We start from the raw sequence: 16,423 nt of genomic DNA, 5'->3' as shown, positions 1-16,423 counted from the left end.
CCTCCATGAAAGCAAAAGTTAGACACGGAGTTCCACAAGGTTCTGTACTTGGACCAATTCTATTCACCTTGTATATGCTTCCTTTAGGTAATATTATTAGGAAACACTCCATAAATTTTCATTGTTATGCAGATGATACCCAATTATATTTATCAATGAAGCCAGATGAGCCCAATCAGTTAAACAAACTCCAAGCATGCCTTGTGTTTGGCCCTAAACACCTTAGAAACACATTATCTAATGATATAGCTACTCTTCACTTACGTAATATCACAAAAATCAGGCACATCCTGTCCCAAAAAGATGCAGAAAAACTAGTCCACACATTTGTTACTTCTAGGCTGGATTATTGCAATTCCTTATTATCAGGCTGCTCTAACAAGTCTCTAAAGACTCTCCAACTGGTCTAGAATGCAGCTGCACGTGTTCTGACTAAAACTAGAAAAAGAGATCTGATTTCTCCCATTTTAGCTTCACTGCATTGGCTTCCTGTAAAATCCAGAACAGAATTTAAAATACTTCTCTTCACCTACAAAGCCATTAATGGTCAGACACCATCATATCTTAAAGAGCTCATAGTTCCCATTACTGGAGCTCCACTGAATCTCGGTCCTGTCTGTCAGCTGAGCATGCCAGCTGCAGTCGGGCACGTTCAGTAACAGGTCCAGTTAATGTAACACTGAGATTTAATATTTTAAAGCAAGATTTTTTACCAGCTGATAACCGCAGGAACAGACAGCCAGAGAGCTGAAGAGCTGCAGGGTGAGGTGCGAGGAGGATTTCTATTATTTTTGTGACTTTCAGCTCTGACTTCTGGCTTGTTTAAGTGTCGTTGCGCTGTTTGTCTCCCTTTCACTATTGTTATTATATGTCACTGAGCAACTCCTACCCTCCTGCCTCTCCCAGCCCCCCTCTCAGCCCCTTGCCCACTTTTTAGCATTTTTCAGAATTATGCAGAGTTAGGCTCAGACCTAGAGGTGACGTTAAACTTTAATATAATTATTAATTATTTCTGATAGCCACTTTCTGATAGCTGAAGTTATAATAAATTTGCTCTGGCGATGGGTCTGACTTATATTTTTTTGACAATTGTGAGTTTGAAATGAAAAGTGTAACTTCCTGTTTGAGAAAAACTGTGAGTTTTGTGGTAATGCTGGTTGTTGAAACACAGTAGCTTAAATATACACACAGAACAACAGAAACAATTATGTCGACTGCGTCTCCTCTGTGTTTCTGACAAACTTTCAGTTTCATTTTGAGGAATGTGCCATTGAAGCTTCCTCTTTGCAGCGTTGCTCCACCTCTTACTGCAGCTTGTTTGTGAGGTTTTGTTTCCTCCTTCAGGTTTTGACATGATTAAAGTCACATCTATCTGGCACAGAATGAGTTTAATCCTTAGAGAGACATTTTAATGAAGTTTAGTCTAAATTCAATCAGACTATTATTCATTCATTCATTCATGTTATTCCCCCCTCTCTCTCCTCCGCTTCTCCTGCTCTTGTATCAGCTGATTAGAGGCCTTAACTCTATTCAACTTAGTTTATCCAGTTAGATTCCACCACAATCTCATGTCTTAGCTGTCAAACTTTAAATCTGTTCTTCTCTCTGTTGCTGTCAACTTTCATTTCAGTGCGAATCATTGCGAACCTCCTCCACTCCATTCACCTCCACTTCATCATGTCAGCACCAGGTCCGAGATGATGTTAGCCTAATAATAATATTATTAATGATCCAACAGGTGCAGCAGCCCCTCACAACAAGAACTACACACTAATTTATCAATTTATGCCTCAGTTTTCTTCATCAGTGTCTGAATATAATGGAGATATTGTTCTTGATGAATAATGAATATATTTTAGCCTTAAAAGAAATGTGTCCAAAGTCAAATGTCATTATAATACATTTCCTCTAGCAATGGGCCTGATTTAGCCTATGTTTATTTGTCAATTGTGAGTTTAAAATGAAAAGTGTAACTTCCTGTCTTAGAAGAACTGTAACTTTTGTGTTAATTCAGGTTGTTGAAACACAGTAAATAATATCAGCTGTACTCACCAGTGTTTGAGTCACTTGTTGAGGAAGAACTGAAGAACTCGGTTTAATTTTTATTCAGACAGATAAAGAGACGTGTCGACTGCAGCTCCTCTGTGTTTATGAAACTTTCAGTTTAATTAGAGGTATGTGATGTTGAAGCTTCCTCTTTGCGGTGTTGCTCCACTTATTACTGCATCTTGTGAGGTTTTGTTTCCTCCTTCAGGTTTAGACATAGTTTGATCATAGTCACAAACATCTGGCACACGATGAGTTTAATTTTAGGGAGACATTTTACTTCTTTTACCTTCTTTTTCAGCAGTGTTTCTTTCTTTCTTTATATGGTACTTTTCAAGAGCAGAGATGTCACAAAGTGCTTCACAGAGGAAATAAATCATAAGCATACAGACATAAAACACAATAAAAAAAAAAAAACAGAATGAATAGAAATCTGAAAAAAGGCAAGTCTGAACAAATGGGTCTTGAGCTGCTTTTTAAAGGCGTCCACAGTCTCCACAGATCTTAAATCTAATGGGAGCGAGCTCCGACATTTAGGAGCCACAGTCTCCTTTAGTTTTAATCCTCGTTTTAGGAACAACCAGCAAACCCTGATCAGAAGACTGTAGAGACCTGCTGGTGACACAAGGCTGCAGTAGATCTCTCATGTAGGCAGGTGACTGACCATGCAGAGAGCTATAGGTGATCACAAGTACTTTGCTGACCTCTGCTGGACACAGGGGGGAAACACATACAACTTGTGCAAACCTCAGTGACTTATACTGATGAGGATGTTCTAGTGAAGGAGATTGTGAATTGAATAAACATGTGGTCAGACAGATGTAGGGGGGGTGATAGTCAGAGAGTATTACGTGCTTTGTGTGTGGGACAGAAGTGACAGGAAGTCAGCTGCTTGGGTTTTGTCAGTATGGATATTGACAATCAGTGGTTGTCATCATCAGGAATGGCTGAGAGTAACATGTCTAGTTCGACTACAAAGTTTCCCAGTTGATATCCTGGTGGGAGGTATATGACAACCACAAGTGACTAGTCCCTAAATGTCTGACAGATTAGTAAACACTTGGATAAATTCTGTTTTGTGTACAACCAATTGGCAATTCCATAGGCCAAGAGTTAAGGAGGAGTGAGTAGAGGAGGCTTTTCTGAGTGAATGGACGTTCTCAGGGTTGGATTGTCTGTGACAGATGTGATTTTTTGGAAAGCCTTGGATGACAGGGATGTCTTTGTAGCACATGGTGAGTGAGGCTACGTGAATAGATAGTAGAAAAGGAATGACCAGGCGGTGTCCTTGATCAGTGGACTCACACAGGTCTTCACCCAAGTCGGTCTTAACACAATGAGAGCTGATGCTTCCACTGATGCTATATCACAGCTTGTGTGTTTAAGTACCAGGAAGTATCACAGCTGAACCCATCAGATTTTCACAGCAAGGCAACAATAGAGGATGTGACCTGCGTCAGCTGACCCACCAGTTGAAACTCAGAGAGTGAAACCAGGAAGTGCTCTGCTCCAACGAAGCCTGACAAAACTCAAACAGACTCAAACAAACTCAAAAACAAAGTTTCAAAAACACTTACCAACCAACTGCTATCTCCTGTGTTCTAGATCAGAGCTTGATATATTGCCATGAATTAGGGAACATAAACATGTGCACACATACACTTATGCAACACATGTAAAATGACTGTAATGTGGTGTAAATATTGTAATATTTGTATGTTCATGTCACATTTATGAGAATGTCACTATTTATGATGTGCTCAACTTAACTAATATACTTTTGGTAATGATGTGATGATATGTTATCACCATTTTTAAGTAGAAAAGTTTAAACAAAGACATATCCTATATGCACCACATCTGTGTCAAACCTGTTACAATGTGTTTTGCATTGTCTCTGACAAATAAATAAATAAATAAATAAATAAATTTGAGAGGAAGACTCTGATAGCAAAATAAAACACTTCTACAAACAGTTTCTTCTTCTGCACATGATTTAACTGCAGTGATACTGTATAGCAGAGTAGTTTCATTCACCACAAAATGTCTTTTCATTCACTTTACAGCATCTGTTTTAGTCTCTGACATGCATCAACATTTTCTGTCTTTAAGGAATGACGTTGAGGACTCAATGCTGGACTAAGTCACATGTTTAAAACAACCTGTCATGAACTTGTTAGAAAACCTTTTTATAATTAATGTTATCTGGTAATTATGGTATTTAAACACAGACCAGCCATCCAAAGTGCTTTACATAAAACATCAAAAATAAAATAATGAGAGAATAAAATAAAATAGTAGACTTTGAAATTTTATAAATATTATAATCAATGTAGATTTTAAAAACAGTTAATCAATTCCAACTCAATACAACTGAATCATTTTTTAAAAAAATAAAATAATGAGAGAACCGACAGAATCAGACTGTTTCCCAAAAAGTGTTTGAAAAGACATAGAAAATGTTATTATTAGCAGCCATGTACTGCATCGCGTGTTTGATTGATTTAAATTAGTATTAGCAGCACAAACGTGTGCATGAGCTAATTTTGACAAGTAGAAAAAAATATGATTAGGAAAAAAACCTATTCAGTAATAACTATAAGTATAACATTACAAGTTGTGTTTGTGTGTTTAGTGGTGAAATGGGAATGTCCAGTCATGTGTCACATGATATGATGATGATTTGGATAATGATGAGGAGAAATCACATTGATGTAGTCTATAGACTAATTTAGTGTAAATACATTTTATGAATGTTTACAGGATATGATGACTGATTATTAAGTATGTAGAATATAATTGTGTTTATTGATGTGACCCATATTTTTTCCAGACAACATTAGAAGGAGAAATATTTCTACATGAACATTGTAAAAACTCCTTCTATGTGTTTGCATGTGTTCATTTTCAGGTGTTTTTAGCATAAAGAGCTGCTATTTGACAGCTGACAGAAAACAATATTTAAAGATTATTTTACAGTCAGAAAAGAAGTCTGCTGAGATGTGATGTTGCTTCATTACTTGAGTCAATAGTTTCTTTCTTCTTTCATGTTAAGAAACAAACATCCAGATGTCTTTCTCAGAGTGTTGCTGCATCCTCCTGCAGCTCAGACAACCAAGGTGGATAACCAATCAAGAGGCTGGATCTAAAGACAAGACTGAGCAAAAAACACACAACAAGCCTCTTCTTTTTAAAAGTTTAATACAGCTTGAATTGTTGGATTATCAATAATTTCTACATGATATAGAAATGTATCAATACATCAGCATGTTAGTATACTTCAAATAAAATATGTTAATTTCACTTGAGTAGACCATTCTCTCTCATTTACCAAATAAATATCTGTATTCATTTGTTGTGAAGGAACATGGTTGTTTACTGATACTGACCCTGTTCAGCTGTAAAATGGTTTAATGACTCACATCAAAATGTGTCTGTTATCATAATTAAAGGTGAAAAAAGTCACTATCACTATTAATATTGATAGAGATCAATAGAATTATACCCACAGCCAAGTAACTTACAAACCAAGTCAGTAAATCTTAGACAGTAAAATAACTGTATAACAGTATAATTGCATCCATAGACCAGTAATTTACATACTAACAGTAACATTAACATATCACTACATCACTGAGTATAACAGATACCAGTAAACATCTATTTTCACTTTAATAACTCCATCCTTTATAACAGAGACACATACTCTACTCTTTCTGTTCATGCTCTAATTATAATTTAATAAGTATATACTGCACATTATTGGCAATGCTTCACTGCTTAATAAATTGCTGATCATAAAAAATAGATCAGGCAGTTTAATTGACAGGAGAGATGATCAGAGGGGCGGAGTTTATACCACCATCATTAGGACCAGGACTGAAGTATGGGTATAGTTTCTCAGTGAAGGAGCAGCCAGTAAAGGAGTAGATAAGAGCTGCAGCATCTACATCATAAAAGGAGACCAGACCCTCCTCATAATCCACAAACACCCCCACCTTCTGAGGCCGAGGCTTCAGAGGGAGACGGTCTGGAGGGTCATTACCAGCTTCGTACTCATATCCATTTCTCAACACTATAGTCCAGTAACCATCCTGAGGTCTCAGTATGATGTGTCCCTTCCTCTTGATCGACTCTCTGGCCACTCCTAAATCCCAGTCAGTCTTCCCTTTAACCTGAACCTCAAAGTAAAATCTGCCTGAAGAGAAACTCTGCTTTCCTAAAACATTAGCACAAAATGAAAATCTCTCTGGGTTGTCTGGAAGATTCTTCACCACATCACCATGATTTACTTGTTTTCCATCATCAGACAGGATAAGTTTAGGATGTGCTGTATCAGGATCAAGAGTCACATCCACTGCATACTGCTGGACCTCAGCCACAGTGAGGTGTTGGTTCCTCCAAATGTCTTTAACCAAAGAAAAACCAAAGAAAAAGAAACAGACATCACTTATTGGAATGATATTACATGCTAACAAATTAGAAACATATTTGGCTCTAAACATTTGCATTGTCACATTGAAGCTCTACCAATACTGACTTAATTATATAATATATATATGTATATCATTTTTCTTTTATTTATTTCATTATCTATTGTCACTCATTACTTAACATTGTTATTTGTTATCCTAATTTGTGCTTTGGCAACACATGTCAAATGTCTTGCTATTGAATTGAATTGAGCCTCACAGCAGATGATGGCCAGAAACACCGGAAACACCAGACATAACTTCAGGGCATTCATTTTGGTTCCAGTACAGACGTCACAGGGAACTTCTGGTTGGGCAGCTTGTTGATTTGAGCTGCTGCTGCTGGCTTTCAGTTAAGCTTGCTATCTGCACCTCAGAGTGTTCATCCAGTCCTCCTCGTTTATTCCTGTTAAAATCACAGAATATTTAACATGAAGGACTTTCCATTTCCACTTAGGCAAGGACTACTGTTTTACAGTATTACTAGTATTTACTACTGTAAAACAGTAGTCCTTGCCTAAGGGCAAGGACTCTATTGTTATTCGTGTGTTTGTCTGTTTCTTTGTTTCTTTCTTTCTTTCATTAGGGCCCGAGCACCGACCGGTGCGAAGCCCTATTGAAACTGAAGGAGTTATTATTATTCCTCCGAAACAAACGCACTCATGAAAATTTGCACAGATGTCAGGACTGGCGAAAATTTCGATATTTTATGGATCTCGAAATAAAGCGGGACAAAATGGCTCGACAGCGCCACCTAGAAAGTCAAGAAAATTGAGCCCCTCGATACAGATTGTCGTAGGAGAACGAAATTCGGTATGCATATGTATCATGACCAGACGCACCAAAAAGTCTCAAGGACACATAGCCTAACTCCAACAGGAAGTCGGCCATTTTGTATCAAAGTTGAAATTTTGCACCGATTTTGTCATTTCCAGCCCGCATACTTTAACGAACTCCTCCTAGAGATTTGACCCCAGGACTTTCAAATTCGGTCCGTATCATCTACAGGCATAGGAGATTAAAAGTTGTTAAAACAATTCTCATTAGTCTTTCCTAGGGGGCGTGGCTGGGCGGCGAATTTCGATCCTTCGCCATGAAAAATGAAACGGCTATAACTCCGGCATACATGATCCTAAGAGAGCCAAACCTTTTGTGCTTCATAAGAGTCCCGCCCTGAACGGGTCCATGTGACAATACAGGATATGAGTCATAGCGCCACCTCCTGGCAACAGGAAGTTACATGTTTTACGCTCTGACGCCCTGTGGGCAGCACGGTGATCGAATCCAGCTGAAATTTACTGAGAATAGCCTCAAGACCTTGGAGATCTTATATTATGAAGTTGGTGACCCTTCGTTGAAAGGTGTTGCCATGGCGACGCTGCGAATTTCGATGTGACGCCATGAAATTTCAATGCCTTATAACTTGACTCCACGTGGTCTGATCTTTTCCAAATTTCATATGCTTGTTAAGAGTCCCAATCTGAACACATGTCCAGTCTCATATTTAGCGAAAGTCATAGCGCCACCTACTGGCAACAGGAAGTATCATGCGTCGTACTTTGTCTAATTACTCCTAGGAAATTTGGCTGATGCACCTGAAATTAAGTCAGCTAATAAACAAGTCCTTGGTGATGCTACATTTGGCAGCTCATGACCCAAAACTGAATGCTGTTACCATGGCGACACATCCTTTGCCATGAAATATGATACTGTTTTTCAGGGAGAAGGGATTGCTCTACAGTCATGAAACTTGACACACATGTCTAGAGTGATGTCAGCTAAAATCCTATGTGGTCGCTTTGAATGGGCGTGGCAAAATGGCTCAACAGCGCCCCCTTTAAAATTTCAAAATTGCAGCCCCGCCTTCCAGATTAACGTAGAAAGATGAAATTCACAGGGCACATGTATAATGTCAACACGCACAAAAAAGCCTCTTGAAGCCTTATTGTAAGTCGAACAGGAAGTCGGCCATCTTGAAAAAAATGGTACATTTTCGCCTTTTCTTGGCCATTTCGCATACCTTGTATTTTAAAGAACTCCTCCTACAGAATCCATCGTAAGGACTTAAAAATCAGTGTGTGTCATCTAGACTAGTGTATGATCATGATGGTTTGGCCGTGGCGTGGCGTTGACTTTTGATGTTTCGCCATGACAGAGGAAATTGATATAACTTGAGTGTACACGGTTGGATCTGCCTCAAACTTTACACAACAAGTCACTGACAAAAGCCCTTCGACTGAGCGTCACTTCGACATGCGCTGGGGTGCGAGGGCCCGATCATCGCTGCTTGCAGCTTTAATTATTATTGCGCCACTTAAACCCTAAATTTGACCCCATAAACATGCTCAAAAACTCACATAATTTGGCACACACATCAGGTCTGGTGAAAAATTTGATAAAATGTAAAATTTAATCCCCAAAGTGCCAAAATTTTCTCTCTAGCGTCACCTATGTAACTAAAATGGCCGCCACGGCCCGTAGGAATGTCATAGAAAGATCAAACCAAAACTCAATTATTCATCTCATCAAGACCTACAAATCATACACTGACACCCCTGACCTAAATCCAACAGGAAGTCCGCAATTAGCCTTTCAAAATAAGACTTTGCCCCAATTTTGGCCCCCGAACAAACGCTATCTCCTCCGAGGGCATTAATGGTATCGGCTTCAAACTTTGATAGATGACTTATGACACTGTGCTGAAAAAAAGTTGTTAAAAACTTTGTAATAACTCAAATGATTTGGATTTAATGAGCCCTGAAAGTTGCAGTGCCACATCACACCTTACAATGTAAACCAATGGGGAGGCAATCTATGGGAATGAACTTTGTGTCAAACAGAGGCTTCTGACGTCTAAACTATAAGTCCGACCACTTTCAAACCTGTGTCAATGGATTTGCAATGAAATTTCCTACAAAAAAATATGATTTTTAATGTAAGCTTTGGCCAAAGTAATGGGATTTATGAGGATATTTCACAAGAAGCGTACTCTAAAATCCTTTTCTCCAACTGCTCCTGGTGATGTCACTCCCTCAGTGCTGTGAAACATTCCACAATACACACTCATTATAAAATCACAGGAGGAGCAAGAAAAGACTTTAAAACTCACACTCTAATATCTCAAAAATATCTCTAATATCTCAGTAAAAGATAGAAAAAACATGTAAATTCAAGATTTGTAGGTCAAAGTCTCGTGACTCATTTAAAGTTCAAATGAAGTTTGTATCTAAAACTATGTGGAAGCAGTAAATGTTCAAAAAGGTGTGTGTTCACTCACACTCTCCATTCAAATATATGAGTATTTTTCTGTGTCCAGCTGCAGTTACTTATTGTCTCTACACACCTGACAGTACACATGTCAATCAAACTTTGACCAGGTCATGTGGGTTAAAAGTCTTTCCTTTTCTAAAAAATAGACTTGATGAAAATTAGGAAAATAATTTGTCTTACACACAAACTCATCAAAAGTTTTCAATTTACTAATTGAAATTCAAGTGAATGGGCCCAAAACTTGCATCATTTTGATGACACAAGAGTGAGCATGACATGTCTCACCCTGCAGAAAATTCTCATCCTGTCAATCAAACTTTCAAAATAAAAGCACACCACACTTATCCCTCACTTTTAAAAAGCAAAATGATCTGATCCCAATGGACCAGAGTGCAAAGTCCCGACCAACACTGCTTGCAGCTTTAATTTTAAACTTGTATCTTATCTACTCTCTTGCTGAGTCTTGCTTTTGAGTCCAAACATCACCTACCAGAAACGTTACAAAATCATAAATGTATTGCATGTTATCTGTGCTGTAAGATGTAAGCACAGTGAGAATTAAAGGACAATAAAAATGTTTATGACTGATATTGTTTGAGGGTTAAAGGCTTGGTTCAGATTTGTAAATTGGTTTTGGGGGGGTGTTAGAAATGTTAGTTGCTTGTTAATAAATTGTCAGAATTCTGTATTTCTGTTTGTATTTTTGCCATTAAAAATAATCAAATGTATTGCACAAAATAATGATTCACATGTGAAATCAAGGTGTGAAGAAGCCACAGAGAGCTGATAACTTTCTTTCTGGTGTCTCAGCAGAGTTAATGACATTAATACTAAAGGACTCAACACTCCACCACGACATGTCAGATAGGTTGATTAGCTTGAATGAGGTCGACCACTCTCTAAAACATTAAAGAGACAGAAATGTTTTTAATACTCACGAAGAAACAACAACTGTCTTTTTCCTGACTGAAGTCTTGTTGATTGAAGATTCTCCTGCAGACTGAGAGAACTGAATCTGTGGAGTCTTTATGAGCAGGTGAGATGAGCTGAGAGACACATCATGAAGAGTGAAAAAGACCTCAAAGAGGAAATAAAACACATTTCCTCATCTGAGAGAGAAAGAACGTGACTGTTTAAAAGTAAACCAACACGTATTGTCGCTTCAGCCATGAAATGTGGTCGTGACATAATAAACAGAAAGTCCAAATCATGAGATACAAAAGAGTCCGTTAGGATAAAAGTTTTCTTATACACTGACCTGGCGTTGATTAATGCCATCTTAATCGGAGTGGATTGCAGTGAAGATTTATGATTGCAGGTGATCTGGATCAGGTTGCTACCATTTACTGTAGATTTACAAACAGGGAAACATTTCTTTGGCCTGAAGTTTGATAACTGGGATCAGTGAGTCAGGATCTAAAGAGGGGATGTGTCCTTGGGTAAGATACTGAAACCCCAAATTGTTCAGTGTGTGAATGACTAGATTTCCTCTGATGGGCAGATGAATGTGATTCGTAGTGTGAAAGTGCTTTGAGTGGTCAGAAGACTAGAGAGGTGTTATACTGGCAAACAGGAGCGGACCGCCCAAGTGCCATCATTTCATGTGTTATGTGGGTCGGAAGAGAATATGGACTGTGGGCCCGATCAGGGCCAAAATGAAAATGAACTGTGGTCAAGATATGGGCCAGATCTGGTTTATTTGTTTAGTTTTTGGTTTACATGTGGCATTGCTATGGTTTGCTTGTGGCCCGGATCTGGCAAACAGGAGCGGACCGCCCAAGTGCCATCATTCCATGCGGTATGTGGGCCACATGAAAGTGTCCGGTGTGGACCACAGCAATTTTCCTATCTGGGCTGTGTCATATATTTGCCAAAACTGGCCCAGAAATGTTTGAGATAAACGGGCCACATTTTCTGCATCACATGTGGGCCATTTCAGGCTCACAATCAGATAAGCCAGTACCAGTTGTGCCACATCTTTACCTAAAGTGGCCAATAATGTTCAGCAATATTTTGGCCATATTTACTATTTCAAATGTGGGCCACATTAGGCTCACACTATGACAGCCAGTGCTGACTGTGCCATGCAATTGCCAAAAGTGGGCCAAATTTGTTGTATAGTATTTGGGCCATATTTGCCATATCATATGTTGGCCACTTTAGGTTCACATCAAATCAAGCCAGTGCTTACTGTGCCATATCTTTAGGCTCACACCCTAATTAGCCAGTGCTGGCTGTGCCATATATTTGCCAAAACTGGCCCAGATTGTTGTAAAATATTTGGGCCACATGTTCCATATCATATCCGGACCATTTCAGGCTCACTTCCAGATTAGCCAGTGTTTACTGTGTCGTATATTTTCCAGAACGGGCCTACTTTTGGTTTACACCCACGTTAACTATTGTCGACTGGGCCATATCTTTGCCAAAGGTGGCCCACATTTGTTTTGTGATATTTGGGCCATATTCACCATATATTACATGGGCGGCTTTAGAGTCACATACAGTTTACACATCGTCAAGAGCACCGCACCTTTGCCAAAAATGGCGCACATTTGTTTTGGGATATTTGGGCCATATTTCTTATTTCATATGTAGGCCACTTCAGGCTCACATCCATTTTGTCCGGACCAGAAGAAGGCCAGCAGTGCAATATCATTTCCTGAGGTGGCCCACTTCTGTATGCTTTCTGGGTGGAGTGGGCCCTGGGTTCCTCCTGGTGCAGGACAATGCCCGGCCTCATGTGGCCAGAGTGTGTAGGCAGTTCCTGGATGACGAAGGCACTGATGCCATTGACTGGCCCTCTTGTTCACCTGACCTAAATCCCACTGAGCACCTGTGGGATGTTATGTATCGGCGCATCCAATGCCGCCAAGTACCGCCACAGACTGTCCAGGAGCTCACTGATGCCCTTATCCAGGTCAGATCCCCCATGACACCATCCGTGAACTCAGCAGGAGCATGTCCAGACATTGTTGGGAGTACATACAGACAAACTGGGGCCAAACACACAAGTGAGTCACATTAAGAGTTGCTGTGATAAAATTCACGCAAGTTGGATCAGCCTGTGATTTCAATTGTTTACTTTGATTTTCGATGTGATTTTGAATCCAGCCCGCAATGGGTTGATGATTTTGGTTTTCATTGACCTTTGTTATGTCATTTTCTTCCCAATAGTTTAAACAATGTACATCAGTAAAGTTTTTCAACTTGAATAATTTGTTCATCAAGATCTGATGTGTGATTTAAGTGTTCCCTTAATTTTTTTGAGCAGTTTAGATTCTCCTGCAGACTGAGAGAACTGAATCTGTAGAGTCTTTATGAGCCGGTGAGCAGAGCTGAGAAACACAACATGAAGAGTGATGAAGACCTCAAACAGGAAATAAACCTTCACATTTACTCGTGTGAGACAAAGAACGTGACTGTTTAAAAGTAGACCAACATGTATTGTCGCTTCAGCCATGATATGTGGACGTGACTTTGACAGGTTAAAGTCAAAGTCATCTCATCTCTCCAATGAACACATCCTGTTACTGCAACTGACACACAGACTGCTGCAACACATTAAAACAACACAGAGAAACTGCATCGTATCAGGACGGAGACAAATATCTCAAAACAACATAAAACCAAATCTGACACCACTAGAAAGTAGATAGGATTTCTTTTATTTAGGTGAACTGCCGCTAAACTGATTAAAACTTAAAACACTTTCATGATGAGCACAAGCAACCACAGAGTATAAACTGAACAAATCTAAATGTAAGAGACAAACATCAAATATCCAGAGGGGCAAGGCAGGCAGGTCAAAACACAAGCAGCAAATAATACTTATAGTAAATTAGATTTTAATCACCTTTCAGGTAAAACAAGGACACAACATCCAGAAACAAGCAAAACAATAAAGAAATGTGCCAAGCTGACAGACTCTTACCCAAAAAGACAGAGTGTTGTAATAAAATCAAAAGATGCTTCAACAAGTGTTAGTTTAGGGGTGTGAACACTTATGAAACCAACACAAGTTGGGGGGTTTGTTTAATTTACAAAAACAGTTTACATGTATATTGACATTGTATGTTGTTGTCCATTAGTTGTTTCTATATGATTGTATCTATTTTTTCACCCATGTGCTTGTACATAACAGTGATATGTTCAATTATCTTTGTTTGACCTGTTGTTCATGTGTATCTTCCTGAATATTTTAGTGTGTAAGTACACTGAGAGCCATTAGAAACTGGAATCAGAGTCCTTGCATGCAAACAAACATATTTGGAAAATAAAGCTGATTCTGATTCTGAGTACATACATACACCTTAGACCCTTACCACAAAAACATTGCAGATTGTAACTTCTAAAAATTCCTATTTTATCAGACCATTACTTTATAACTTTTGAATTTTTATTACTGGACTACACATCATTAGACAAAATGTCTTCACTAGATGTCTCTCTGATAGTGCTGTAGCTAAATTTGAGGAAGTGATCCCTTTCGAACTGAATTCACTGCCATGTATCAATACTACAGAGGACTCTTATGCTAATTTTAGTCCCTCCAAAGTGATAATCTTGTTGATAGTGCTGCAGGCTCATTGCAAATAACACTCGACTCCATCACCCCTTTAAAAAGGAAGATAATAAAACATAAGAGGTTAGCTCCATGGTTTAACTCCCAAACCCGCAAATTAAAGCAAACACCACAAAAATTGGAAAGGATTTGGCGTTCCACCAAGCTAGAAGAATCTCGCTCAGTCTGGCAAGATAGTCTTAAAACATAAAGGAAGGCCCTCTGTAATGCCAGAGCCGCCTATTACTCAGTATTAATAGAAGAGAATAAAAACAGCCCTAGGTTCCTTTTCAGCACTTTGGCTGACAAAGAGTCATAACTCTATTGATCCATGTATTCCTATAGGTCTCAGTAGTAATGACTTCATGAGCTTCTTTAATGATAAAATTCTAACTATTAGAGACAAAATTAACCACCTCCTGCCCTCAACAGGCACCGTTCTCTCCCCAAACACAGGCACCTTAGAAACAGCTGTAAATCCTGACATATATTTGGACTGTTTTTCTCCAGTTGACCTTTCTGAACTAACTTCAACGATTTCTTCATATAAACCACCAACCTGTAGACCCCATCCCAACTAGGCTGCTTAAGGACCCTTAGTTAGCACTTCTTTACTAGATGTGATCAATCTGTCTTTAGTAACAGGCTATGTACCAGCAAGACCTTAAGATACAGGTCTGCTGTAATGAATCTAATGGCAGTGCGTTAGTTAGTGTCCAGAGGTTTCAGTGGCAGCAGCATCAGCATACAGGATACCTCCATAATCCAGTATTGACAGAAACAAGCTCTGCTCCAGTACAAGAATCCAATTAGAATTTGTTGTTTTTAAGCAAGATGTTTGATGAATAGTTAGCCTAATAGCCTAATAATCATATCAGCAATAATTATTTGAAAATGGACAGTAAATATGTGTTTAATAAGAAAATAATTTTGAAAACAATTTAAAATTGCATAAAGATAATGATCCAACAGGTGCAGCAGCCCCTCACAACAAGAACTAATGAACTCATTTATGCCTCAACTTTCTTCATCAGTGTTGTTGGATGAATAATCAATATATTTCAATTTTAAAAGAAACATGCCCAAAATCAGATGATGGCGCATAAATTTCCTCTGATGACGGGTCTGACTTAGCCTACATGTATTTTAAAATTGTGAGTGTGAAATGAAAAGTGTAACTTCCTGTTTGAGAAGAACTGTGAGTTTTGTGGTAAAGCTGGTTGTTGAAACACAGTAAACACACACGTAGAAAACAGAGACAGTTGTGTGGTCTGCAGCTCCTCTGTGTCTCTGACAAACTTTTAGTTTCATTTAGAGGAATGTGGTGTTGAAGCTCTTCTCTTTGCTGCGTTGCTCCACCTCTTACTGCAGCTTGTTGTGAGGTTTTGTTTTCTCCTTCAGGTTTAGACATGATTAAAGTTACATACATCTGGAACAGAATTAGTTTAATCTTTATGGAAACATTTTAATTAAGTTTAGTTGAATGCTGGACTAAGTCACATGTTTAAAACAACCTGTCATGAACTTGTCAGAAAACCTTTTTATAACTAATGTTATCTGGTAATTATGGTATTTAAACACAGACCAGCCATCCAAAGTGCTTTACATAAAACATCAAAAATAAAATAATGAGAGAATAAAATAAAATAGTAGACTCTGAATTTTATAAATATTATAATCAATGTAGATTTTAAAAACAGTTAATCAATTCCAATTAAATACAACTGGAACATTTTTAAAAAAATAAAATAATGAGAGAACCGACAGAATCAGACTGTTTCCCAAAAAGTGTTTGAAAAGACATAGAAAATGTTATTATTAGCAGCCATGTACTGCATCGCGTGTTTGATTGATTTAAATTAGTATTAGCAGCACAAACGTGTGCATGAGCTAATTTTGACAAGTAGAAAAAAATATGATTAGGAAGAAAACCTATTCAGTAATAACTATAAGTATAACATTACAAGTTGTGTTTGTGTGTTTAGTGGTGAAATGGGAATGTCCAGTCATGTGTCACATGATATGATGATGTTTTGGATAATGATCAGTAGAAATCACATTGATGTAGTCT

General features: G+C 38.4%; 1 protein-coding gene across 2 annotated transcripts in view; it reads right to left on the bottom strand.

The window, feature by feature from the left end:
• Positions 1-16,423, bottom strand: part of LOC137180378 (E3 ubiquitin-protein ligase TRIM21-like) — an 81,677-nt gene that overhangs the window by 6,707 nt on the left and 58,547 nt on the right. The window contains exon 1 of one of the 2 annotated variants that reach the window (XM_067585709.1): positions 2,053-2,165. The exons of the other annotated variant lie outside the window; for it this stretch is intronic. The gene's annotated coding sequence lies outside the window, so the exon portion shown is untranslated. Of the gene's footprint in view, positions 1-2,052; positions 2,166-16,423 lie in introns of those variants that run through there. 2 annotated transcript variants of the gene reach the window in all.

Source organism: Thunnus thynnus, chromosome 3 (genome assembly GCF_963924715.1).
Source record: "Thunnus thynnus chromosome 3, fThuThy2.1, whole genome shotgun sequence".
Taxonomy (NCBI): Eukaryota; Metazoa; Chordata; class Actinopteri; order Scombriformes; family Scombridae; genus Thunnus; species Thunnus thynnus.
This window is presented reverse-complemented; position numbering and strand designations above follow the sequence as displayed.